This window comes from Tasmannia lanceolata, unplaced genomic scaffold, assembly GCF_043159265.1.
Source record: "Tasmannia lanceolata isolate RefF3 unplaced genomic scaffold, GAP_Taslan_0.1 ptg000002l, whole genome shotgun sequence".
NCBI classification, from domain to species: domain Eukaryota; kingdom Viridiplantae; phylum Streptophyta; class Magnoliopsida; order Canellales; family Winteraceae; genus Tasmannia; species Tasmannia lanceolata.
This window is the reverse complement of record NW_027518679.1, coordinates 56,117,814-56,144,058: the sequence shown is the minus strand read 5'-3', so window position 1 is coordinate 56,144,058 and position 26,245 is coordinate 56,117,814. Positions and strand designations below refer to the sequence as shown.

Below are 26,245 nucleotides of genomic sequence, written 5' to 3'. Positions count from 1 at the left end.
GCGCAAAAGGGGCATTTATAAAGAATGGTACATGAGGTGATGAAATCTACAGGATCAATTGATTTTTTTTTCGAAAAATTTTAATGTAAAATTTTTTATGCTGTTCTACATGACCACATCACCCGTTTTACTCTTAAGTACCCTCTCATCCTACAGGATAAAGATATACTACCTTCGCGCTTTAAATGACGCATGGTAGGGCCGCCTTTCAGTTGTGGATATTTCTATTTCCCTATTATTGGGCATTTTTCAGAAAACAATGCACGGCCGAGATCAAGTCTACCAAATTGGATGGTCGTCCTCTGGAGTTTCAGGTGGAGCTGGTTTCCATCCAGACTTCTCATCCCAGCACATATCATAATATATGTGGCCACGATCACGGTTCTCCACGCAGCACCATATCCCCACATACTGCTTCACACGGTTCCTGAACTTTGCCTCTCTTACCTGATTTTAAGGTTCAAATATTTTGCATCATAGTAACAGAAAATAGTTTCTAAAGTACTCATTGCCTCCTGACTATACCCATACTGTTTACAAAAAAGTATGCTATTCAGATAGTAGTATGCTGGAAAAGAAAGCTTGCCTTGTCAGTGAAACCTTGGAATGCATTCTCCGTGGATGAGAATCGAATGACTTTGACATCCTTGTATGAGGAGAATACCTTTCTGAGCTGTGAGGTTAGAAAATCGGTGGTCAGTTAGGCCTTCAGTGATCTGGAGAATCTTAAAAGAGTTAGTGAAATTGAAGCATAGACAATGCCACTTATCTATATAGAAACAATGGCATCCTTATACTCCTAAAATGAGCACATACAGAAATACACATGTTCTGGACATCTCTAGTGTGCTGTGGAGTGTGGACTAATTGTTCCAGAAAATTTGGAATGACAAAAGGGCATTTTATGTTGTAGCTGTCAAACATTAATCTCTTCCTACCCTTGAACCATATATAACATTTGATGGTTTTCCGACCAAAATGGCCGCAAAGTTTTGACATAATTCATATTCAAGGGTTCAACTTGGAATTAGGACATCTACAAAGATGAGTGAACCCAAACCTAGAAGCTTCAAGAAACTTGAATTGCAATCTATTCAACAAAATACTAAGTAGAAAAAAATTGAGAAACAGTCAAAAACATGAATGAGGGATGGCTGGAAGCTTGAATTATCATATCTTATTGATAGAATAGCATATTAACAAAACAATTTTGAATACCATATCTTCACTGCTATGTTTAGGAAATCTGAGTATCCCCATTTGACTTGTTTCGTTGTGTATATGTTGCAGTTATAGGATCGCTCTTCACAAAGTTGAACTTCACGCAGTGATTCCTTTACCTGAAATCATCGAGAGAAAAAGTTTACACTTATGCCAAAGCCAACGAGAAATTCCTAATTCCTTTGAATATAATATAACTGAATTTTATTTTACTCGTTTGGGCAGTAACGGGCTGTCAAGGAAAGGGTACTCTCTGACTTTCTGAAGTCAATCCTGGGGCCAAATTCCTCTTCTAGTAGTTCTCTCAACATGACATTCACCTGCATTACATGATAGCTTCAAAATCACACTCTTAATTTTCTGTAATCATGATTGAAATGTTTGATAAAAAAGCTGTGCCTTGAATATCACATTTGGGAATTTGGCCAAATAATGCATAGTGCAAAAAAGTTTTAGATTGCAACGGAGTACAAAGTTTTAGAAAAGTGATTTGTAGCAGTATCAATAACTGCATGAGCATGGGGGAAAGTCATTCTCAACCCAACTAGACTATCCATCTTAATGTGCCTAATAACATTATAATTATGCCCAAGACATCCTGCATTTAAGGGTGTAATACCATTTTTCACCTGCAGTCCCCATCATTCTTCTTGCAACCATTGAGGTCTCTGGTCTTAATGGCAACATTTTCCATGCACTAAAGCTGTATTTCTTCAACCAGAACTCCCTCTACTGAAGTCTTGTAAAACACATATGTCCAACTGCATTGGATAGAAGTAATCAAAGATAGACAGAGACCCTTCAACGACATCCTGAATTTAAAAATGTAATAACATTTTTCACCTGCAGTCCCCATCATTCTTCTTGCAACCATTGAGGTCTCTGGTCCTAATGGCAACATTTTCTGTGCACTAAAGCTGTATTTCTTCAACCAGAACTCCCTACTGAAGTCTTGTAAAACCCATATGTCCAACTGCAATGGATAGAAGTAATCAATGACGCAAAGCCGCATAGACGTGTAATTTTGTACTGTCGCTCTAAAGGATTGAATGCAAAGCCAGAGGACTTACGTATGCTTAGTTTGGGTGGAGGGAGTTGCTTGATCGGCGTTCTGACGGACGTACTATTCTGCTGCCAAATCACCGGCGGATCTGACAGCTCTGCCACTGCTTTCATTGCGTTGACCTATTATTTAGATGCCAATGGTTTCTTAGAGGCGGTCCCCCTTGTTATTGGGATGGCCCTAAAGATCCAGCCACGAGTCACAAAGCGTTTGAAACTCGTGTAACACTGGGTGGCCATGTGGTGTAGTAAGGAGGCAGTCAGATTCTATTGCATCATCTGAATCTGCTCTTTCTTCAGACGGTCGCTTAAGCATCTCGGTAGAAGTGCATAAAAAATGATGAGTATTTTTCTTGCATGGCAAATCAATGTTTCTAAGCGGAAGACAACAAGATCAAACTTCATTCTCCTCTAATTATTCATAGCCTATGAATAATAGATTCAAAGGTTAAACATAGGGCTGCAACTCGGGTCGGGTTTTTTTTCGGAAAACCCACGATTCCCAAACCCGGCCCTACCCATGATAAATCTCGGGTCGGTTCGGGTTTTTTCACGTTGACGCAAATTTTTAAGGAAAATTCTTATTTGGCAAGGCAACTCAACTCATAGAAGCAGAAATTACACTCACATTACACTTGAATCAAACAATGATGTAATTACACTCACATCACACTTGAATCAAACAATGCTGTAATCAAACAATGTTGTAATTACAATCAAACAATGTTGAATCAAACACTTGAATCAACTCAACTCATAGAAGCAGAAATTACACTCACATACAGTAACAGTGGGTGCGTGGGTTTTCACTTTTAACTTTGGGATAATTACATTTACACCCCCTCTAGTTTCTGACACATCCACTTCCACCCCTATAGTTTAAAACGTGACAAATACACCCCTGTAGTTTCAATTTGTTTAAGGTTTGCCCCCTCAGCTAAAGGTTCGTCCATAGATTGAAGGGTTAGGATGATCCGATGGAGCTGATTTTTTGGGCACACCATATCTATGTCAGGACCCATCAAATGAACGCTTTGGATCATCCAAATAATGTGGGCCCCTACCCGAATCCAAACAATACCAAAAAATCATCCAAATAATGTGGGCCCACATTGTTTGGATGATCCAAAGCGTTCATTTGATGGGTCCTGACATAGTTAGGGTGTGCCCAAAAAATCAGCTCCATCGGATTATCCTAACCCTTCAATCTATGGACGAACCTTCAGCTGAGGGGGCCTACCTTAAACAAATTGAAACTACAAGGGTGTATTTGTCACGTTTTAAACTATAGGGGTGGAAGTGGATGTGTTAGAAACTAGAGGGGGTGTAAATGTAATTATCCCTTTAACTTTTAACTAACAATAGAAAAAAATGTACATACTATAACATATGTAACTCGGGTCGGGTCGGGTCCCTTCAAACCCGGCTCGACCCGAGATTCATGCGGGCTTTTGAATGCTGAACCCGGCTCGACTCGAAACCCATGAAACCTGAACCCGACCCAGGCTATTTTCGGGTCGGGTCGATGCGGGTCGGGTTTTACCCGGCTCGAGTTGCAGCCCTAGTTAAACATGCGTAAATTTCATGAATGCATACAAACGACACATACAAGTGTTTAAAAATGCGGATATGACGTGGAATGCGGCCGAAGAAAATCCTTGTTGACTCGGCGGGGACGCGGCCAAGTCATATGAGTAATAATTTTTATACAAAAATTAAATGAAAAAATACAAAAAAAATATAAAAAAATGAAAAAATAAATATTAAACAAACAACATTTATAATTATCATCATAAACTAAATCTTTAGTGATATGAAGCATATATATCTTCAAAAAAGTAATAAATTTAGGTAAATGATACATTCACCCATTTTTCTTCCTCGGGCCACCCCTGTAGTGTAAAAGAGTAATCATAAATGCACTAGAGGGGGCTGTCCCAAGGAAGAATTAGGGGCGGATGTATAACTTCTTTATTTTTATAGGGGTTTAGGATCAACCCTCTAACATTCAGATATGAGGGTTGGGATCAACCTATGGAAATGATTTTTAGGGCACAAGCTATTTAGGTTATGGCCCATTTAATGGACGGTTTGGATCATCTTATGGTGCGGGCCATACCGTACTTCTAATAAAGTGTGTAGTGCGCTTTATCAAAATACGCTGATAACATTTTCCTAGCTTTTTGACATCTGTTAATTAATAAAAGACAAGATGAGTTATTATCAGTGGCCTAAATGATTTAGGGAAGTGATATATTTGGTCCCTTTCCTTCTTTGGTCCACTCCCTTGTAGTGTAAAAGGATAAATACTCTGAGGGTCTGGCACAGGAAACTAGCATGGTTTTAAATTTAGACCGAAATATGAAATTTTGGACAGATTTCGGTGGAGACCGACACCGAAATCACGAAAACCCGAAGCAGTATTTTATTCGGTAGAAATTTTGGAATTTCAGTCGAAATTTCGATTTTTCCGAAATTTCACACAAAAAACCTGTTTTTTTTAATTAATTTAATATTTCACCAAAATTTAATATTGAATAAAATATTCTTTTATTTGTTTCGCCGGATTTTGGCCGAAATTTCAGGGGGGTCCGAAACCTGTACCGAAACCGAAAATTTAAACCAGGAAAGAATAGGGGGTGAATTAACAGAGGTTAAAGGTGGTCGTGACTCGTGAGGAGACAGAGGATGGGACCAAACATGCCAGCTGTGCCTTACCCTTTCATAAATGCTTTTAGAGAGGGGTGGCCTAGTAAAGAAAAGGGGGTGAATATACCACTTCCCAATATTTAATATTTAATGGAGGGTAATGATGGCAGATGAGAGAGGTGATGGAACAAAGCATGCCACCTGTACGGTTGTACCTCACAGAATATTACACCCTATTCTTCCTACGCATCTCATCATGACAATAAAGCAAGTCAGAGCCCATCTACTTTAGATAGCCCTTTTTCAAAATATATCCTGATTAATGTTTTACATCTGATACAGGATATTCAGTCATAATTCTCAAGAAGATCATAGCTGTAAAAACTATAGCCAAGATAATGTTTTATGTCTGATATGGGATGTTTAGTAGGGCTGCAACTCGGGTCGGGCGGTCGGGTTTTGGAGAACCCAACCCTACCCGAGAAATATCTCGGGTCGGGTTTTTTTTCCGGAAAACCTACGATTCCCAAACGCGGCCCTATTTATGATAAATCTCGGACCGGGTCGGGTTTTTTCACGGTGACGCAATTTTTTAATAAAAATTCTTGTTTGGCAAGCCAACTTAACTCATAGAAGTTAAAATTACACTCACATTACACTTGAATCAAACAATGATATAACTACACTCACATTACACTTGAATCAAACAATGCTGTAATCAAACAATGTTGTAATTACAATCAAACAATGCTGAATCAAACACTTGAATCAACTCAACTCCTAGAAGCAGAAATTACACTCACATACAATAACAGTGGGTGCGTGGGTTTTCACTTTTAACTTTTAACTAACAATAGAAAAAAATGTACATACTATAACTTATGTAACTCGGGTCGGGCCCCTCCAAACCTGGCTCAACCCAAGATTCATGCGGGCTTTTGAATGCTCAACCCGGCTCGACCCAAAACCCATGAAACCTGAACCCAACCCAGGCTATTTTCGGGTCGGGTCGATGCGGGTCGGGTAAAACTCGGCTCGAGTTGCAGCCCTGATGTTTAGTCACAATTCGGAAGAAGAAAGTACCTCAAATACATGATCCAAAGGCCAGAAAAAGGGTTGTCTTGTCATTGTCCCCTAGTCAGAACTCCAGGATGCCCAAACCATAATCTATCCAACCTGCACCACAATGGAGGCATCACCTAAAATTAAGAAACCAAAGTCAGGTCAAGCACTCCGGCATCTATAAGTAAACAAAAAACAGAGTAAAAAACGAGTACTTGAATGTCATGTTTAAATCATAAAACAATGACATATATCGGCATTGAATAATAAATTATCCATTTACATACCTTATCTATCAAATTTGTCCATTTTATTTTTATTTTCTTTAAGACAAAGAACAGGTCTCAAACCATACAAATACAGCATCACCAAAACAATCGGTTCAGAAAGCCCAAGCCCAAATTTATTGTGGACATGGCTTTCACAACGAAGCCAGATAACTGAAATGACGAACTTTTGTTTTCTTCCTCATCTTTATCTTTCTATCATATTTTCAGTGAATTAGCTTTTTTCGCTTTGCAAACTCCAAAGGGCATATCAAAGAATCAGTATGTGATTTTTAGAGCTTTGCTGTAAGAGATAAACCCAAGTTGCCAAGCACAGCTGAATCTCTTCATCTAAAAGAGAAGGCCAAGCCAGGCCATCAATCTAAGCAGTGAGTGGTGAACATAATTCCACCAAGTTTATTGCATAGGTTTGCTTTCTTACAAAATTATTTTATCTGCACCAGGCACTTAATTTCCTACTTATCATTCATAAACTTGAGAAGGATATTTTGTTATAGTCAGGACACTGGACACCTCTTGCCTCAGAATTACAAAATGCTTAAATACGCTCACAGCCTCATACATCTTTGAAATTAATGTTGTGCACTCAACATGTAGATCCAAACATTTAGGTTTAGCAAAGCAAACTAAGCAGTTTCTTTAAATCAACTATCCAAATATAAGTTGTTATATTAATCGGGCGATTATGACATGCTGTGATTTAATCTCTACATCTATACGATATATATAATGGGAAAACTTGGGTGGCCTGAGGTTATTTAAAACATTGTAAATGCAAAGTTCCCTTTAACCATTAAGTACCTTATAGAGTACATATTTTATAGCTAGTAAATATCTTATAGATGTAAATTTCTTTGTAGCTATTAGAAACTTACATTTTTAAGCACTGGTTCTATTTTAACCTCATAAAAATTTACTCACGAAAGCACAAATTCTTCACATGAATAATGTTTGTGCATAGCATGCGCCATTTTCTTCTGTTTGGAACAGGACAGCAACTGTTGAGATATGACAATAATGGAGAAGCATCACAAATTTTGTGGGAAGTATGCTTGCTTGCCACTTGGTGGGTGGTTTGGAAGGAGAGAAATGCACGGGTGTTGGAGGGAATGTCCAAGGCTCCTCATTATCTTTATATACAGATAATTGCATTGGTTATAAATTGGACGAGATGCCATCCATATTTTCAGTTTGTCTCAGCTTTTGATCTTTGGGAAGGATGGGGTGTGGTGTGTTTGAGTAGTGAGAGGGCTAATAAAGTTGTGGAGAGATGGGAACCACCGCCTCAAGGAGTGTTAAAAATAAACTTTGATAGTGCTTGCTTTGGGAATCCTGGTCCAGCCGGGGTGGGAGGTTTATGTCGTGATGATGCCGGCAAGGTTTTTTGGACTATTTGGGGCCCTTTAGGTGTAACTGACGAGGCAGAAGTCCAAGCGACTTTCAATGGCATAAAAAAGGTGAGTAGGGACCGTCTGAAGAGTGTAATTGTTGAAGGGGACTCGCTTAATGTTATCCGGTGGCTGAGGGGTGCGGTGGCTCCGCCTTGGAGGTTTTTGGATTTTTTTGACGAAATGGAAGATATATTGCCTGTATCAGATATTGAGTTGATCCATATTAGAAGGTCTGCTAACGAGAAGGCGGATGTGTTGGCTAGAAGAGGGGTGGTATGCAACTCGATGAATTGGTCTGATCAATTTCCTCTTTGATGTCCTATTCATTGTGTAATTAGTTTTTTTATTTTTTGTTATGTAACTTCGGGTATTCCCTTTCGGGTGTCCCTTCTTATTCTTTTATAATATTTTCCATTTCAAAAAAAAGAAGAGAATAGTAGCTGCTCCCCAATCCTTTTATTAATCAGTAAGTTCCATACCTGTCTACATTTTAATGAAAGACAAAATATATAAGAGCTTCTTTTACTTTTCATCAGACCAATTTGACTTTGTGTCGTTAACCTCGGGAGCAAGACCTACAGTTTAAAGTCCAAATAAGTCTTCTAACTAACTAAATGGCAGTCATGGAAATTAAGAAATGGAGATTATGGTATTCTAAATCTTGGCTGCTGCTTGCTTATCAAAACAATTATAACGACTCTTCAAAAACTGAAGAGAAGCAGTGAAACCTTGTGCAAAATCCCTCTCCTTCCTCATAGAATTTATTTATCCAAGTGGTTCTTACAGTACAAAAGTTAAAGAAGTAACCAATGGGAGCAAAAGCCTATAGTTGAAGTTCAATAACTATCTTGTTGATGTCAAGGACAGGCTTCGTGAATTTCATCGGAACGATTGTGAGATGATGTCACACTCCATTGTTTTGATACTGGCACTCTCATTATTTACACTCTTCTGATTAGCTGGTCAATGAGAGAAGTGAAAAGAAAAGAGAGGAGAGGAGCTCCAATATGATAACAAGTGTGTGCATATATAATCTCCATAGTTATTTCATTCCCAATTTATAAAACAGGGTACTGAAGTAAGGTTAATAAATAAAGCCATTCATACCTGGTAATTAATTAGAGAGAAGTGTGATTCAATGGTATGCTCCCCATCTAGCAAGAGGTTCTTCGGAATAGAGGGCTTAAAAGAGAAGAACCCTCCTACAAAAATATTCTAAGCACATGTTAGGAATATTGCAGGAATTTTTCATGCAACATATTACTGTTCATAACAATGCTGAAAAAACAAGGTCTCATACTTTAGTGCTAGAGAAAATTTTAAATTTCTGAAGGTTCTTTATATTATCAACCGTACTAAAGGTTCTTTATATTATCAACCGGAACAAGGGTTCAAAACTCTTTAGGCATCACTACCAAGAGTGTTGAAACTAGAATGGTTAAAATTGAGCCAAAATTATGGTTTCAAACCCATGAATTCAAGAAAGAGGAAAATTGAGGTTTAAGAAGAGAGGTATAAAAAAAGAGAAAGAAAAAAAAAGGTAATAAAGAGAGAAATATGATCTTACTTAGGATATGGAAAGATAGTAGGGCATCACGATATTAGTTGTCACGGAATCACTCCAAGATTGGATCTAGAGCATCACATCTACGATTAAGAGGGGAGGAAATCACTTCCACGTGCACAAGACTACAATTCTTATGTTCATTCCATCCACTGAAACCGAAACTGAAATGCATACCAAAACCAAAATGCATAACGAAACCAAAATTGTAAGTATAATAGTGGTATACTATATCAATATGTTATATAATTATAGCATGTGAAATGTTGTGGATGTATTATGTATAAATATTTATATGAATTACATGTGAAATTTAGTGTGTAGAGAATTACCAGATAGTGCATTTCATTACGTGTTCAATTTTGTTAAACCATTATGGATGGTTGTTTTGCTTTTGTGATAGGTTTCTAAATATGTATTAGTGCTTATTCTAGCATTTCCTAAAGTTTCATCTTTAAATTCTATCATTTGCATATGTTTCCATATGTTTCCGTGACTTTACAGGATTTCTACCGAAATTTCCAGCCAAACCGAAAATTTTCTGTTCAAGTGGTGATTGAAACCGAAACAAAAACAAAAAATTAAAACCTTTCCTGGGTGACACATGGAATGAGAAAATGAGAGATGAGTATAACTTCTTGGCTGACACATGGCAAGAGAAGATGCGAGATGGGTATAAGTATAACTACTTGAGTGCTCTTCTTTCATGTGAGATAGGCACATGGTACCCTCTAACTGTCACAACACATTAATACGAACTTATAAAGACTTAATTTAAATACACAGTATAAAATAGAAAAAAAAAAAAAGTCACTTTTAATTGATGGATCTTCCCTCGGATGCCTTCTTGTTGTAGATGGTCTCTCATAAAATAAGCATATACAAAAACCCATTTTCCTTTATATAAATGAAAATTTCGAATGACAAGAAACTAATAACCAATGTAGGATCAGAATATAAAATATAATACATATAAAAAACAATTAAATATATGACAGAAGAGTTAATTGTGAATTTTCAAATCATATATGCAACTAGGCAGCCACCTCAGCATTATATACAAGCAACATCACATAGAGAGATCACCTGGTGAATCATAATAATGTGGTTGGTCATAGAAAACCATCGCTTCACGGAGTCGGTGGCATTTTCCTTCGGTACCTCCATAATGAAAGGTGGAATGCACAGCATATGGTTCCAGTCTAAGCTGTTGATACATTGCCTGAAAATGCAGTTTAAGGGAGAAATATTTTACTGCTAAGTTCTTTGGCAGTGAATGTTGAACTGTTATACGATAGAAAAAACAATAGATGAATGAATGATTAAGAAATAAAAATTCATAGTACCCATGTAAATATTATCCTAGAAAAATAGTCAGTCCTACCAGCACATTAGGAGGCCCTACTTGGACAAAGTAAGTATGTCCACTGCAAAACATACTGGCAGGCAAGATCCCCAACTCTAGCTCGCCATCGAAAGCATACACAAACCCAATTTCTTCATCAACAGATTGTCCTAATTTTCTGCGCACTAGATCATTAAAACCATTCTGATCCCATATCTTTTCATCTGCTAGAAGCATATCTTTCCATTCTTTGGCCAGTTTTTATGAAGAATCAGTAGGCCGCCAGTGGAAAATTCCAATATTGTAGGCATCACTTACTGTGGAAGTTGAAGAATTGCTTGAGCGGATGAGTTACAAAAAGTTAGATGTTAGATTTCAGATAAAAAAATTAAAAAATTACAATGCCCATTGGGTATCAAGTACAGAGATCATAGTCAAACAATGCAGGTTGGTGTTCTGGTTTTAATATGTTGCAAGTTGAAGGATTTATAGAGATATGCTTTCGGTAAATCGGCACCACATCATCAATCAATTCTTTTACAGGTGTCCTCCTAAATATCTATTATGTAGATCAGGAATGATATTTTCTCTTAACAAATAGTCAGGTACACAAAGTTGAGCACCACGAAAGAGAAATTAATCTTGAAGTAGAAACTTTCCCTTTACATTAGGTTACCTTGGTTAATTAGCCGCTTGAAGATATTAAAGCTTTGATATTGAAGATGTAATCTCAATTCTCAACATCCTCAGTCAAATGAATTCAGAAATTGGCAACCAACAATTTCTTAATTCACAGTTTCAAACATCTGCTGCAAGAAACCTCTTGTAAAATTTAAAAGAGCATGACACATAAATTACTCAAAAATGGTGAACATACATTTAAAATGAAGGAGACAGCATCTAAAGAACTTGACACGACGTTCACCTTGTACCCAGGCTTCCAATCTGTCATCAGTAACTGTTGGTATCACTTGGTCACTTGAAGTTAAAATATCTGCTCCAGGAAAACGAGCAAAATAGGGAAGTGGATTCTGTACCAAGGACAAACCAGAACAGGAAATCATGACATGTGAAAAGAAAACCGAAAGGAAAAGGCAACGGTAGAAATAGATGACAAAAATGAACCGCAAGACCTGCTGTTGTCACAGATTATAGTGGAAATGTGTCCAAATGATATAGCTGTAACACTCAATAAGAAGTTTGAGAAAGAGATGCAAGGCATATTAGTCATTGTGATGCTTCCTGTTAATATGGGACTGTACATTCTATGCATAATCACGTTGTTTTCTTTCCAAATTCCAACCTATAGTGTACAATTACCACCTTCAACCCAGAATTTCCAAAAGGACTCTCCAAATAACGTGTGGACTTATGCAGAATTTAACAAGAAAACAGTAATAAGCAATAAATAGCTAAATACTTAATTTGAGTAAATATCATTGAGTAAAGAAGAACAGAAAAGGCCATTACTAATTGAACACCATTGAAAACCATTCTAATTCTAATAACATGATAAAAACTTTTTCCCTGTATGGATGTTACTGTCAATTGTTGCACTAAAATGCAATTATACTCAAAAGATAAGTAGTATAGAAACTCAAAATGTCTTCCGATTTGCATTGCTAAGGTTTCCATCATGCATTGGGAGGGAAAATCTGTCACTGATTGCTTGACCAAAAGATGTGGGCTTATCATCTTGAAGGAAAGGTATGGGCTCAGTAACCAAAGGTATGGCTGGATTATAATGTCATATAATGGAAATGAGACCACCAAATCATTACAAATTTTATGATGTATCTATGAGGATAGAAATATTTTGTTGTCAAAGTGAAATAAATGACTGTTTTGCTTAGTAAATTTTATAATGAAAGGAATTGACGAGCTTGTACACGAAGGAAAAATGATGGTGGCCAGATGAACAGACCTGTGATGAGAATAAAATATACCTTCAACCAGACCATGTCTGTCACATCAATAGTTCATAGCCGAAGGGTAGGTTGGCATTTATCAAAATAACTTTTTCTCTTCCCATTTTATGAAATGTAGGTGACCCCCACTCAACGTCGATTGTATTCATATTACAGCCCATATAAAAAACCGGAATGCCTTTCCAATATAAAGCCTCCAAAAGCTTGGTGTCCATTGCACCTATAACAGAAAATTTCCAAATCTCATTAATGTGATAAAACACTCACAATGCTGAGTTTGAATAGATGCTGGTAACGGAAGCCAGAAGGCCCAAAATGCAAGGAGTAGCAGATTTGAAAAATTACGTACAAGAAGATTAAAGACGCCCAGATCAGTCAAGTGTTTCACCCAATTCAAGATAAAGGCCAGGAATGCGTAGTTCCCAAAGGTTACGATGATGACATTGTCTTTCACCCGAGAGTTCACCATCTCTTTGGTCAATTGAAAGGCCTTTGACTGTGGCATTTTTGTACCAGTAGGTGGAGCATCCCATATGGGCATTGTCCACATACTTTGAGGCTGTGATGGAGACACTGATACACTCTCGTTAGTGGTCAAAGGCTCCGTCTGAATAGAATCTACATCTGAAAAGGCATTGGCATTGAGATAATTGAATGTCAAAAAGCTAGAAACTAAGAAGATGCATAGCACCAAATGTACCTGGAGCCAAACATCATAAAATAATACACTTTCCACAATATGCAGGAGGGAGCTCTAGTAAATAATTAGCCCTGATTGTATCCTGAAATATGAACTCGAGAAAGTTATGCTTAGGGGTTTCTCCCCTTATCAAGAGAAGAAGAAATAGTTTCCCACTGCAATCCACTAAGGGCAGCAGTTCAAGAAACACAATAGTGGAGCTGCGCAACAATAGTAATATTACATATTTGAAAGGAAGAAATGAAAAAGAAATATAAACAGTGGGAGCTGTTCATGAAGAAATTTAAATTGAATTTCTTAGCAGAAAATGCACCACTGTAAGTACAAAAACTGAGAACACCAAATAACTCAAATCTCATTTATGAGAACATTTTCAAGTCGCATGTTCAGGTTTTAATGACTGGCAATAGGAATACACAATGTCTGATGTGTAACTCACAGTCCATGTTCTTTGAAGCTTTCCAAAACCAAAAGTACGACATCATGAGTAGCAAATTACTCTTCCAACTTGTTGATGCTTCTCATGTCTTCAACATATGGTTTTATACTCTTAAACCACTCTGTCCGTAAACTAGTCCAACATTTATGCTTTTAACAAGAAATTAACACTGCATATCCTTTGACAACAAAACATTTCTATCCTCATAGATACCTGTTTATCTTCAAACCCAAATTGGAACAATCTGCAAATAAAGAAGGAGAAGAAAGAATAAGTCAAATTTGGGGAAATTTGTGAATGAGATGCTTACTGATGACTAAACCATTACATGAGTGGCTTAAATCATGCAAAGCCGGGAAATGATGCAGTGGCATATCCAAGTGGCACCGTTGGATAATGCCATTTGTCATCCATGTGGCACATCCATGTGGTTTGACTTGGTCTTGGGTTTTGCATGGGAATTTAGATAAGCAATTACTATGTCTAGTTTTTAGTATGTGTTAGTTAAGTGTTTCTTTAATGATTTATAGGGACTTTGTTAAGGCTTATTGGGTTTGTACTTTGACTACTTAGGAAATGGTATTGTCATGAAAATTGTCCTAGAAGTTATTATAGGATATTGGGAATAGGTATAGAAGTTATTGGTAAGTCATTTTCCATGTATCTCATTTACTTCTTGTATCTCCAAATATACCAATGAGAATGAGCAAAGAGGGGATGATAGTTTTTGGTTAAAAAAAAGAAAGCTTTTCTAAGCATTTAGCAAGAGTTCTACTTCTTGTGTTTTTCTTCGACAACCCTAAGGATTGCGATCGTCGATCCGAACGGTATCAAAGTGGTATCAGAGCATCTAGGTGTAACCTTACGACGGTGATCGTGAGGCGATTCTACGCTAGTGTTTACCAACGAGAAATTTGCGCTAGTTCAAGTTTCTCAATGGCCAATCGACGTCGCCGAGGTCCGATTGAATGAGAGGCCCCTAATCGAGAGAGGGATCTTCGTGATATCGAGATTGAGGAATTGAGGCGTCAAGTCCAAACCCTCACCAAGAGGTTAGCTCTTCAAGAGCCTCAAGATGAGGTGGAGGAAAGTAATGGATCGGAGTCGAACGTCAACCCTTTCGCTCGGCCACACCAACGCTGAAGAGAGAGTGACGGTTCTTCTTCGAGACATCCCCCTTTACGTCAACGCTTCACCAACTTTAAGATGGAGGTGTCCGAGTTTGAAGGAAAGATACGATCGGATATCTTTATTGAATTCCCTACTTCCGTTGTATTGAATGTTCTAGATGAACAACCACATTTTGATGACTACAATGATGATGAGAGTGATGAGATCATTTGGAACGATCGTGGCGAGGCATTAGTTATTCGGCATGCTATGAATACGGCCAAAGTAGAAGAAAATCCTCACGAGTTGTCGCATAATGTTTTTCATAAAGGATATATGTCAAATGAAGAGTTGTGTAATCTTATCATTGATAAGGGGCGTTGTGAGAATGTGGTGGCACAAGAAATAGTTGGCAATGTCAATCTTGAGACCAAGATGAAGCCTATGAATTTTGAACTTGCATGGTTAAAGAAAGTGAAGGAGAGTAACTTTCTTCTTTACGAGAAGAAATTTGATCAAGAGACGAGGGTAATGGCATATCTTATGCTCTACTTGATGTTGAAGCTAATGAGGAGCACAAGGAACTTCAACGACAATTTAATGAATTCATCACCAAAGGAATTGGATTGGACAACATATTAGTGAACCGATGGATATTGAAGAGATGGGTAAATGGAAAAGAATTACATCGATTTTTTCATCCAATTACATTGATCCATTTTTATTCGATCCGACATCGAAGCCTATAGCATTTTTTCATGAATTCAAGCATATTCAACATGGAGACATATTCTATTTTCGTCTTTGGAATTATGTAGTAGGATTTGTTCATCAAGAGTTTAAGATTCTTCGACACATCAAAACTCGAGGGCGAGTCTTCTTGAACAAGGGAAGTTTTGTGAACTTCAAGATCGTGTGGATGGTTCGTTTCGAGTTCAATCACCCGAAGATTATGGCGTTTCAGCTACTCTCAATATTTTTGATCTTATTCCATATCATGAAAGTGGCCCGGTCAACTCAGGGACGAGTTGACGTTCAACCGGGGGAGAATGATGCAGTGGCATATCCAAGTGGCACTGTTGGATAATGCCATTTGTCATCCATGTGACACTTCCATGTCGTTTGACTTGGTCTTTAGTTTTGCATGGGAATTTAGACAAGCAATTACTATGTTTAGTTTTTAGTATGTGTTAGTTAAGTCTTTCTTTAATGATTTACAGGGACTTTGTTAAGACTTATTGGGTTTGTACTTTGACTACTTAGGAAATGGTATTGTCATGAAAATTGTCCTAGAAGTTGTTATAGGGTATTGGGAATAGGTATAGAAGTTATTGGTAAGTCATTTTCCATGTATCTCATTTACTTCTTGTATCTCCAAATATACCAATGAGAATGAGCAAAGAGGGGATGATAGTTTTTGGTTAAAAAAAAAGAAAGCTTTTCTAGGCATTTAGCAAGAGTTCTACTTCTTGTGTTTTTCTTCCACAACCCTAAGGATTGCGATCGTCGATCCGAACGGTATCAAAGTGGTATCAGAGCATCTAGGTGTAACCTTACGACGGTGATCGTGAGGCGATCCTCCACTAGTGTTTACCAACGACAAATTTGCGCTAGTTCAAGTTTCTCAATGGCCAATCGACGTCGCCGAGGTCCGATTGAATGAGAGGCTCCTAATCGAGAGAGGGATCCTCGTGATATCGAGATTGAGGAATTGAGGCGTCAAGTCCAAACCCTCACCAAGAGGTTAGCTCTTCAAGAGCCTCAAGATGAGGTGGAGGAAAGCAATGGATCGGAGTCGGACGTCAACCCTTTCGCTCGGCCACACCAACGCCGAAGAGAGAGTGACGGTTCTTCTTCGAGACATCCCCCTTTACGTCAACACTTCACCAACTTTAAGATGGAGGTGTCCGAGTTTGAAGGAAAGATACGATCGCATATCTTTATTGAATTTCCTACTTCCGTTGTATTGAATGTTCTAGATGAACAACCACATTTTGATGACTACAATGATGATGAGAGTGATGAGATCATTTGGAACGATCGTGGCGAGGCATTAGTTATTCGGCATGCTATGAATACGGCCAAAGTAGAAGAAAATCCACACGAGTTGTCGCATAATGTTTTTCATAAAGGATATATGTCAAATGAAGAGTTGTGTAATCTTATCATTGATATGGGGCGTTGTGAGAATGTGGTGGCACAAGAAATAGTCGGCAATGTCAATCTTGAGACCAAGATGAAGCCTATGAATTTTGAAATTGCATGGTTACAGAAAGTGAAGGAGAGTAACTTTCTTCTTTACGAGAAGAAATTTGATCAAGAGACGAGGGTAATGGCATATCTTATGCTCTACTTGATGTTGAAGCTAATGAGGAGCACAAGGAACTTCAACGACAATTTAATGAATTCATCACCAAAGGAATTGGATTGGACAACATATTAGTGAACCGATGGATATTGAAGAGAAGGGTAAATGGAAAAGAATTACATCGATTTTTTCATCCAATTACATTGATTCATTTTTATTCGATCCGACATCGAAGCCTATAGCATTTTTTCATGAATTCAAGCATATTCAAGATGGAGACATATTCTATTTTCATCTTTGGAATTATGTAGTAGGATTTGTTCATCAAGAGTTTAAGATTCTTCGACACATCAAAACTCGAGGACGAGTCTTCTTGAACAAGGGAAGTTTTGCGAACTTCAAGATCGTGTGGATGGTTCGTTTTGAGTTCAATCACCCGAAGATTATGGCGTTTCAGCTACTCTCATTATTTTTGATCTTATTCCATATCATGAAAGTGGCCCGGTCAACTCAGGGACGAGTTGACGTTCAACCGGGGGAGAATGATGAAGTGGCATATCCAAGTGGCACTGTTGGATAATGCCATTTGTCATCCATGTGGCACATCCATGTCGTTTGACTTGGTCTTGAGTTTTGCATGGAAATTTAGATAAGCAATTACTATGTCTAGTTTTTAGTATGTGTTAGTTAAGTCTTTCTTTAATGATTTACAGGGACTTTGTTAAAACTTATTGGGTTTGTAATTTGACTACTTAGGAAATGGTATTGTCATGAAAATTGTCCTAGAAGTTATTATAGGGTATTGGGAATAGGTATAGAAGTTATTGGTAAGTCATTTTCCATGTATCTCATTTACTTCTTGTATCTCCAAATATACCAATGAGAATGAGCAAAGAGGGGATGATAATTTTTGGTTAAAAAAAAGAAAGCTTTTCTAAGCATTTAGCAAGAGTTCTACTTCTTGTGTTTTTCTTCCACAACCCTAAGGATTGCGATCGTCGATCTGAACGGTATCAAAGTGGTATCAGAGCATCTAGGTGTAACCTTATGTGGACCCCGATCCGAGAGAGGCGGGGGGACGTGCCCCCCCAGACGAGTCTCGGGATCATCCACGTGAAGGAGAGCTCCGCCAAGGAACTCTCGAAAGAGTGCCCCTCACAGCATGAGCGGCGATGTAAAGTGAGATACCTCTCGATTCGGGGACTAGCCCGGATTCGAGCACCTCGAACAAAGAAAGAGTCGTCATCCAAGGAAGTGGGCCCTGGATCCCATGCTGTGCTTTGTCGCAACAGATAACCAGAGATACAAAGGGTCCGTGCCTGATGACGAATGGGGAAGGGGTTAGGCGCCCCCAATTCGCCCAAGTGCAAGCACCTAGTCTCTTATGTCATTTATTATTAACTTTGAAGAGTTTTGGGCAAAAATCATGTGAAATGGGAACAATCATCCCCGAGATAACGTCTATCTAAGCATGCATGACCCGGGGATGGGCAAAGAAAGTGAACATCCAAATCCTAACTCATCGCATCTAATCCTAACTCATCACATCTAAGAAAGCAATAAACAATCGCATGCATAGCTACAGCTAAGTAGATAATGACAGATATAATGAGATAAGGAAAGCAAATATCTAAGTTTAGACAGATAATCAAGCTAAGACGAATGGATAAACGCTATAGCTAAGCAATCAAAGCAGTAAGGTAAACACACTAGCATGCGAGCCTATGCAAGAGATAAGACTAAGAAAATGGCAATCGATCGCACGCTAGAAGAACAAACAAACTAGAATGCATAAGAAATCTAAGATAAGCACACAACAAGCTAAAAGGTGCAAGAAAAGAAAGAAATCGAAAAATCAACGGCACGTGAGAACCAAAAATGCCAGGGGAAAGAAGATGGAACACACGATAGGCTCAGAGGACGATTTAAATGGAATCAAGCCCAGCGATCCTAATCTGCTGAAGATCGGACAAGTCTCGCGATCGTCATAACCTATCGTTGGGCTCAGCGAGGGCAATCCCTGTAAAGGGGCCACGCTACGTCATCGCCCGTCCCAAAACCCGATAAAACGTCATAAAACCGATGGAAACCAGAAAATCACGATGAAAACCGGAAATGGAATGAAAAGAGGGCTCCGAGTGACTCGGCAATCACCATCCTTGCCCATTTTTGCTTTTGTTTTGAAATGTTTGAAAATATTTATTAAAAAGGTTTGACTGAACTTGGGTGGACCCAAGCTACCTATGTACCCTGCGGAGAGGGATCAAGCCAACGTAGTTCAGACGGAAAGGTGAGAAATATTTGTAAAATGGTGATTTAAAAAAAATGGTGATGAAAAAAAGGGTGTGTAAAAATGGTGTAAAAAGGGGGGTGTAAAAAAGATGGTGTAAAAAAGATGGTGTAAAAAGATGGTGTAAAAAGATGATGAAAGGGTGACTGGACTCAGGATGCCAGCTGCACGCCTGAGCTGCCTACGTACCCCTCAGCTAGGGATCAAGCCATCCGTAGTTCGGACCAGATTTTCCTAACTACACTCTGATGACTCGAGATTTTTGGGATTTTTAATGTTTTGAAGTGTTTTTGATTTTTTCGACACAAGAGGACAGAATCCTATCATCACAAGGGGAGGACAGACTCCTGATATCCCGCAAAGGTTGGACAGCATCCTATGCTTTGCGGGGGAATGAACAGAATCACGACTCTGCAAGGGTTGGACAACATCCTATACCTTGCAGGAGCGGACAAAATCACGTGACTTGATGAGGGGACGGACATAATCCTAACCTCTATGATGATAGGACGGACTCCTGAAAGACTGACTCCTATGCTGAAGACCGACTCTGAAAGATGGAAGGACGGAATCCTAAATTTTATGAATGGATAGGACAGAATCCTAAGCTCTACAGGGGTAGGACAGACTCCTAAACCCTAGGATGGTAGGACTGACTCCTAAACTCTCTAGGACTGACTCTAAAGAGGAAGAAATCCCTTAACCTGCGAAAACTCTAAGGCAGGAAGGGAAGGGGTTGGCTCAAGATATATTCCGTCATAGCCTAAACCCGATGGAAACTCCGAAAATCGATGAAGATCTCGAAAACCGAATGAAATCCCGAAAAGCAGGAACTCGAAGGAGAAAACGAAACAGAAGGAGCCCCAAAATGAAAGAAAATCCCAAACTCTAAGGAAAGTCGAAAGCGAGGCAAAGGAAGAGTATTACCTGTTTGGAGGGAAATTGCCAATGCAGAGGATTCCTTGGAACTTTAGTGTCGGCACCGGAAATGGTGGCCGAGCATCTCCCGGATTGTGACGGTGTCGGATCTAAGCTGGAATTGCCGAAGTTTCTGATCTGATGGCAAGGTTGATGAATCGATTGCCGGAATTTTCAAGGATTGTTGGAATAAATGGCGAGGCGGCTTCGATGGTACAGTTGAAATAGAGAGTTAGATCTGATGGGGAGATGAGATTCAAGTCACTGGAAATGAAGGGAACGGAGGTGAATAAAGCAATAGAGCCGGGTTTTGGTGGGTACCGACGGGAGAAATAAATGGTGGAGGAGTGGGTTTTGAAGTGGGTTTCGAGAAAAATGGAGATTTGGATATGGGGTTTGGGGCTTTATAATGCAGGTTAGAAGGTAGTGGAAATGGAATAATGAAATGGGTTTATATATCGGAGGGATTGTAGAAACGATTGGGGAAGTCTTGGGCTCGGATCTACAGAGGAAGGGGCAGTGATGCAGAGAGGATGGACGGCGGCTCCATCTCCTCCCCCTCTCTGTTCTCTCTCTCTCTCTCTCTCTGTGTATTTATTAAACGAAAATGGGGTTTTCAAACAGAGGTGGGTTGGATCGGAGATGGGGTGGGAGTGGAGGTGGCGGCCGTGGAGAGAGGTTCGGATGGTGGAGTTTGGGCGGCGGTAAAAGTGGGTTTTCAAAAATGGTTTTTGGGAAAAAAGGTAGAGGTGGTGGTGGTTTAATGGAGGTAGTGATGGCTGAGATGGAGGTGGAGGAGAAGAGGTGGAGGAGAAGAAATGGAGGTTGAGGAAGATGGAGGTGGAGCCGATTCTCCCTCTGTTTTCTTTGGGCTGTGGTTGGTGGAGGTGGAGGATGGTGGAGGATGGGTTTCGATTTTTGGAGGTACAACAAAAAGGGGTTTCGGTTTTGGGTTTGGAGGAAGGTGAAGGTGGAGACAGAGGAGGGTTTTCGAAGGGTTGGGTGGTGGTGGTGAGGATGGTGGCGGTGGAGCTGAGGATGGAGGAGGAGGTGGTTGCAGAGAAAGGGGTTTTTCGACGGAAATGGGTTTTGGGTTTGGGAGGTGTGGTGGTTTTTTTTAGGTGTTGAGAAGAGGGGAAGAAGAAGAAGAAGGTGGTGGGATAGGCTTGCCGGAGAAGATGGTGTTTGGTGTTTTTTTTTTTTTTTTTTTTTGAAATGGGTTTTGCTGGCCGATGGTGGTGGCTGTGGGTAGGTAGGATCGGTTTTGGGGGAGAAGGCTAGGTGGTGGCTGAGGTGGTTCTTCTCTCCCTCTCTTTTTCTTCCTCCCTCCCTTGCAAAAAAAAACCCTCCCTAAACCCTAATCGATTTGGGTTTTTTAAAGGAAATGGGTGATAAATTTGTACCCCTCTTCTTTACCTGGACAACCCCTCCTAACGTATTTGTGAAGAAATTTTAACCAAAGGGGGGAGCGGCCAAGTAGAAAAACAGGGTGAAGATTCTTCTTCTCCAAATGATCCTCACCCTTAGATTTGATCCAAGAGTCCCTAGGGATTGCTTACACCCTAAGTATTATGAGAATTCCCAAAAATACCCTTCCAAGGATGGAAAATCACCATTTTACCAAACAAAATATCTTGTCTTTTTTGGAAAAGGGGGGGGGGATATCCACACAACCATGCTTTGATTATCGCACATACTTCGCCTGTCTTATCCTTCATTTTTCACCCAATTGCCCTGAAATTTCACAGGGGGATTCTTGAGAATACTAACAACCTCCTGGAGAATTTGTACCCAGGAATATGCGAAATAAGGCGCTTCAAGACTCAAACCTTCTTGTCATTTTGAGCCCAGTCCCCTAGGAATTCGTGGAGATTAATTTCGGGACATCTTGGGAATCAAAATTTTGGGAATTTTACTGGGTATTCAATTTTGGGGACTTTAGGGCCTTGTCAAAATGGGGTGTCTACACCTTATGACGGTGATCGTGAGGCGATCCTACGCTAGTGTTTACCAACGAGAAATTTGCGCTAGTTCAAGTTTCTCAATGGCCAATCGACGTCGCCGAGGTCCGATTGAATGAGAGGCTCCTAATCGAGAGAGGGATCTTCGTGATATCGAGATTGAGGAATTGAGGCGTCAAGTCCAAACCCTCACCAAGAGGTTAGCTCTTCAAGAGCCTCAAGATGAGGTGGAGGAAAGCAATGGATCGAAGTCGGACGCCAACCCTTTCGCTCGGCCACACCAACGCCGAAGAGAGAGTGACGGTTCTTCTTCGAGACATCCCCCTTTACGTCAACGCACCAACTTTAAGATGGAGGTGTCCGAGTTTGAAGGAAAGATACGATCGGATATCTTTATTGAATTCCCTACTTCCATTGTATTGAATGTTCTAGATGAACAACCACATTTTGATGACTACAATGGTGATGAGAGTGATGAGATCATTTGGAACGATCGTGGCGAGGCATTAGTTATTCGGCATGCTATGAATACGGCCAAAGTAGAAGAAAATCATCACGAGTTTGCGCATAATGTTTTTCATAAAGGATATATGTCAAATGAAGAGTTGTGTAATCTTATCATTGATAAGGGGCGTTGTGAGAATGTGGTGGCACAAGAAATAGTCGGCAATGTCAATCTTGAGACCAAGATGAAGCTTATGAATTTTGAACTTGCATGGTTAAAGAAAGTGAAGGAGAGTAACTTTCTTCTTTACGAGAAGAAATTTGATCAAGAGACGAGGGTAATGGCATATCTTATGCTCTACTTGATGTTGAAGCTAATGAGGAGCACAAGGAACTTCAACGACAATTTAATGAATTCATCACCAAAGGAATTGGATTGGACAACATATTAGTGAACCGATGGATATTGAAGAGATGGGTAAATGGAAAAGAATTACATCGATTTTTTCATCCAATTACATTGATCCATTTTTATTCGATACGACATTGAAGCCTATAGCATTTTTTCATGAATTAAAGCATATTCAAGTTGGAGACATATTCTATTTTCGTCTTTGAAATTATGTAGTAGGATTTGTTCATCAAGGGTTTAAGATTCTTCGACAAACTCGAGGACGAGTCTTCTTGAACAATGGATGTTTTGCGAACTTCAAGATCGTGTGGATGGTTCGTTTCGAGTTCAATCACCCGAAGATTATGGCGTTTCAGCTACTCTCAATATTTTTGATCTTATTCCATATCATGAAAGTGGCCCGGTCAACTCAGGGACAAGTTGACGTTCAACCGGGGGAGAATGATGCAGTGGCATATCCAAGTGGCACTGTTGGATAATGCCATTTGTCATCCATGTGGCACATCCATGTCGTTTGACTTGGTCTTGAGTTTTGCTTGGGAATTTAGATAAGCAATTACTATGTCTAGTTTTTAGTATGTGTTAGTTAAGTCTTTCTTTAATGATTTATATGGACTTTGTTAAGACTTATTGGGTTTGTACTTTGACTACTTAGGAAATGGTATTGTCATGAAAATTGTCCTAGAAGTTATTATAGGATATTGGGAATAGGTATAGAAGTTATTGGTAAGTCATTTTCCATGTATCTCATTTACTTCTTGTATCTCCAAATATATCAATGAGAATGAGCAAAGAGGGGATGATAGTTTTTGGTTAAAAAAAAGAAAGCTTTTCTAAGTATTTAGCAAGAGTTCTACTTCTTGTGTTTTTCTTCCACAACCCTAAGGATTGCAATCGTCGATCCGAACGGTATCAGGAAAGGCTCTTAGTTAGGAAATATTTTGACAGCTATTACCAAAATCTCCCCTACAATATATGATAAGGTATACGACATCAGATAATTCTCATGCCAGCCACAATTACTCCCAAGTGATACATGATTTGTGCCGCCAGATAATACAAACCACATGCTCTGTTGTTGCATAAGGGTACAAACAAGACTGGTTGCCATCTAAACAGTAATGACAACCAAAGAGTTAATTTCTATGTCTGTTACATAAATGCGCAACTAAGATAACCCAAGCAGAATGCAAAATTCAAGTACATCCTAACTACAAGTACCAAAAAGAGGATAAAGAGAAACAAAAATTGAAGGTAGTACAAACTACAAAAGGCATAAAAAAGATGATTAATTGGTCTCAAAATCTGTCAGAAAGAAAACAGTCCAACCAAAAGGGTCTGATTCTTCTTAGCTTAATCTCTGCTAGTATTTCCCTTCCAAGGAGAACACAAACAAGTTGGGCACTCCCACTGAATTTTTATTTTGTTATCCTTTTTGTGATGACAATGTTAGGGTCTAAGTGTTGGGGGTTTCACGTGAAAGCAAAGATCCCACATCGGATAAGCAATAGATGTGGATGGGCTTTATAAAAACTTGGGCACCCTCCCCTTCACGGCTAGCTTTTAGGGGTGAGTTCTACCTAGGTCCCAATACTAAGTGGGTCCCACATAGGTATGGAACTGGGTGGGACCCAGTCTGGTATGGGACTGGTTTAAAGGGCCTAGCCTAACTTGGTAAAGGTGTCATGGAAGGGGTGACCTGTGAAAAGGGCTACCTGGAAAGAAGGCCAGAGTAAATGCCGTCACAAACAGGGCCCGCATCAAAGAATATAAAAGAAATTGGAAGGAAGATATCTTGAAATGGATTCCAAGCTATTGATTGGATGGAGATTATAGTGCAGGACGACCAAGCGAAATAAAATCGATTCTAAGATTTATGGGACAATGCAAACCCTAACTTCTGATTTTTATTTATCTACAACCCAAGAATGTCAGCACCAAAGAGACATTGTCTGAGATTCCCAGCAAAAATGATGTTGGAAAAGAGAGGAAAATAGGCTGCTGCTCCATTTCATTTCTCAAATAAACAAACAAAATTACTACTAGCTTTGATCCTTTGATCTTCTATTCTTCTTGTTCGTCTATAATATAGTGCTTGCAAAATTGAAAGCGCTGAGGTGGTGTAATGAAACCAAATCAGGTTACTTTTAGTTTTATAACAGGACTTATGTTTTGTTTCTTCAATTAGGAGTTAGGACTGGACCCTATCTTAACAGAACATTAATAGAATGTTATAAGATAATCAAGGTTAGTTTTCCAATTATATATAGGACTTATAATTTCATGCCCAAGTATATAAATGCATCCTACAGGACCTACACATTATTTAACAACTTAATGGAGAAGAAGTGGGCCCCACTGTACTTAAACATTATCTATCAACTTAAGTGAGTGTCTAGGATCCTCTATGGAGATGATTTATGGGTGCAGCCTATATTTACGTTGCGGCCCAACAAATTAACCGTTTGGATCATCCTATGAAGTGGGCCCCCGCTGTATTTTTTAAGAAATACTTCCCTACAAATGAACGGTTTGGATCATCCATATCTTATAAAATCTCATAGTACTGATTACACTGGCCATCCCAAAGTGTCCAAGACGCTGTTGATGCGTCTGTACGTTTTCTCCTGTGCTCTTAGATTCCTCTCTCGTGCCCTGCTCTCTCCCAAGACTCTTGGTTTGTGGGCGGAGGGAGGGTTTTCATCTGTCATCCGGGCAACCTATGTTTCTAAATCGGGTTCCATTGACTCACCGATGATGCAGTCCATCCCATGGAGAAGAAGGTCAGTCCTAGTAGCATACTGACGTGGACCGGGTTCTTGAGAGGCTTATTTTAGATATTTAACAAAAAATTACAATGCCAAAAGGAATTCTCTTTTTTGTTTTTGCCCAAGAGATGATTTCCACTTTGATGTCCGATGCCACCCGAGACAATTGGAAGATCTTGTGGATAGTTTGTTCTCAGTTCCTTGGCCTATCAAAGGTAGAGCTTTATGAAGAGCGGTAATGCTTGCTTCAATATGGATCTTATGGAGAGAGAAAAATGCTACGGGTGTCAACGGATCCACTTCGGATCGGATCCACCTATGTCACGGTCACGATCCATTCAAATTCCTAATCGGTCGGGTCGGATTTGGATTGTTCTTCGGATCCT

The 26,245-nt window shown here is 39.3% G+C and overlaps 1 pseudogene; it reads right to left on the bottom strand.

The window, feature by feature from the left end:
• On the bottom strand, positions 1 to 13,655 carry LOC143845484 (arabinosyltransferase XEG113-like; annotated as a pseudogene).
• Positions 13,656 to 26,245: the final 12,590 nt, after the last annotated feature.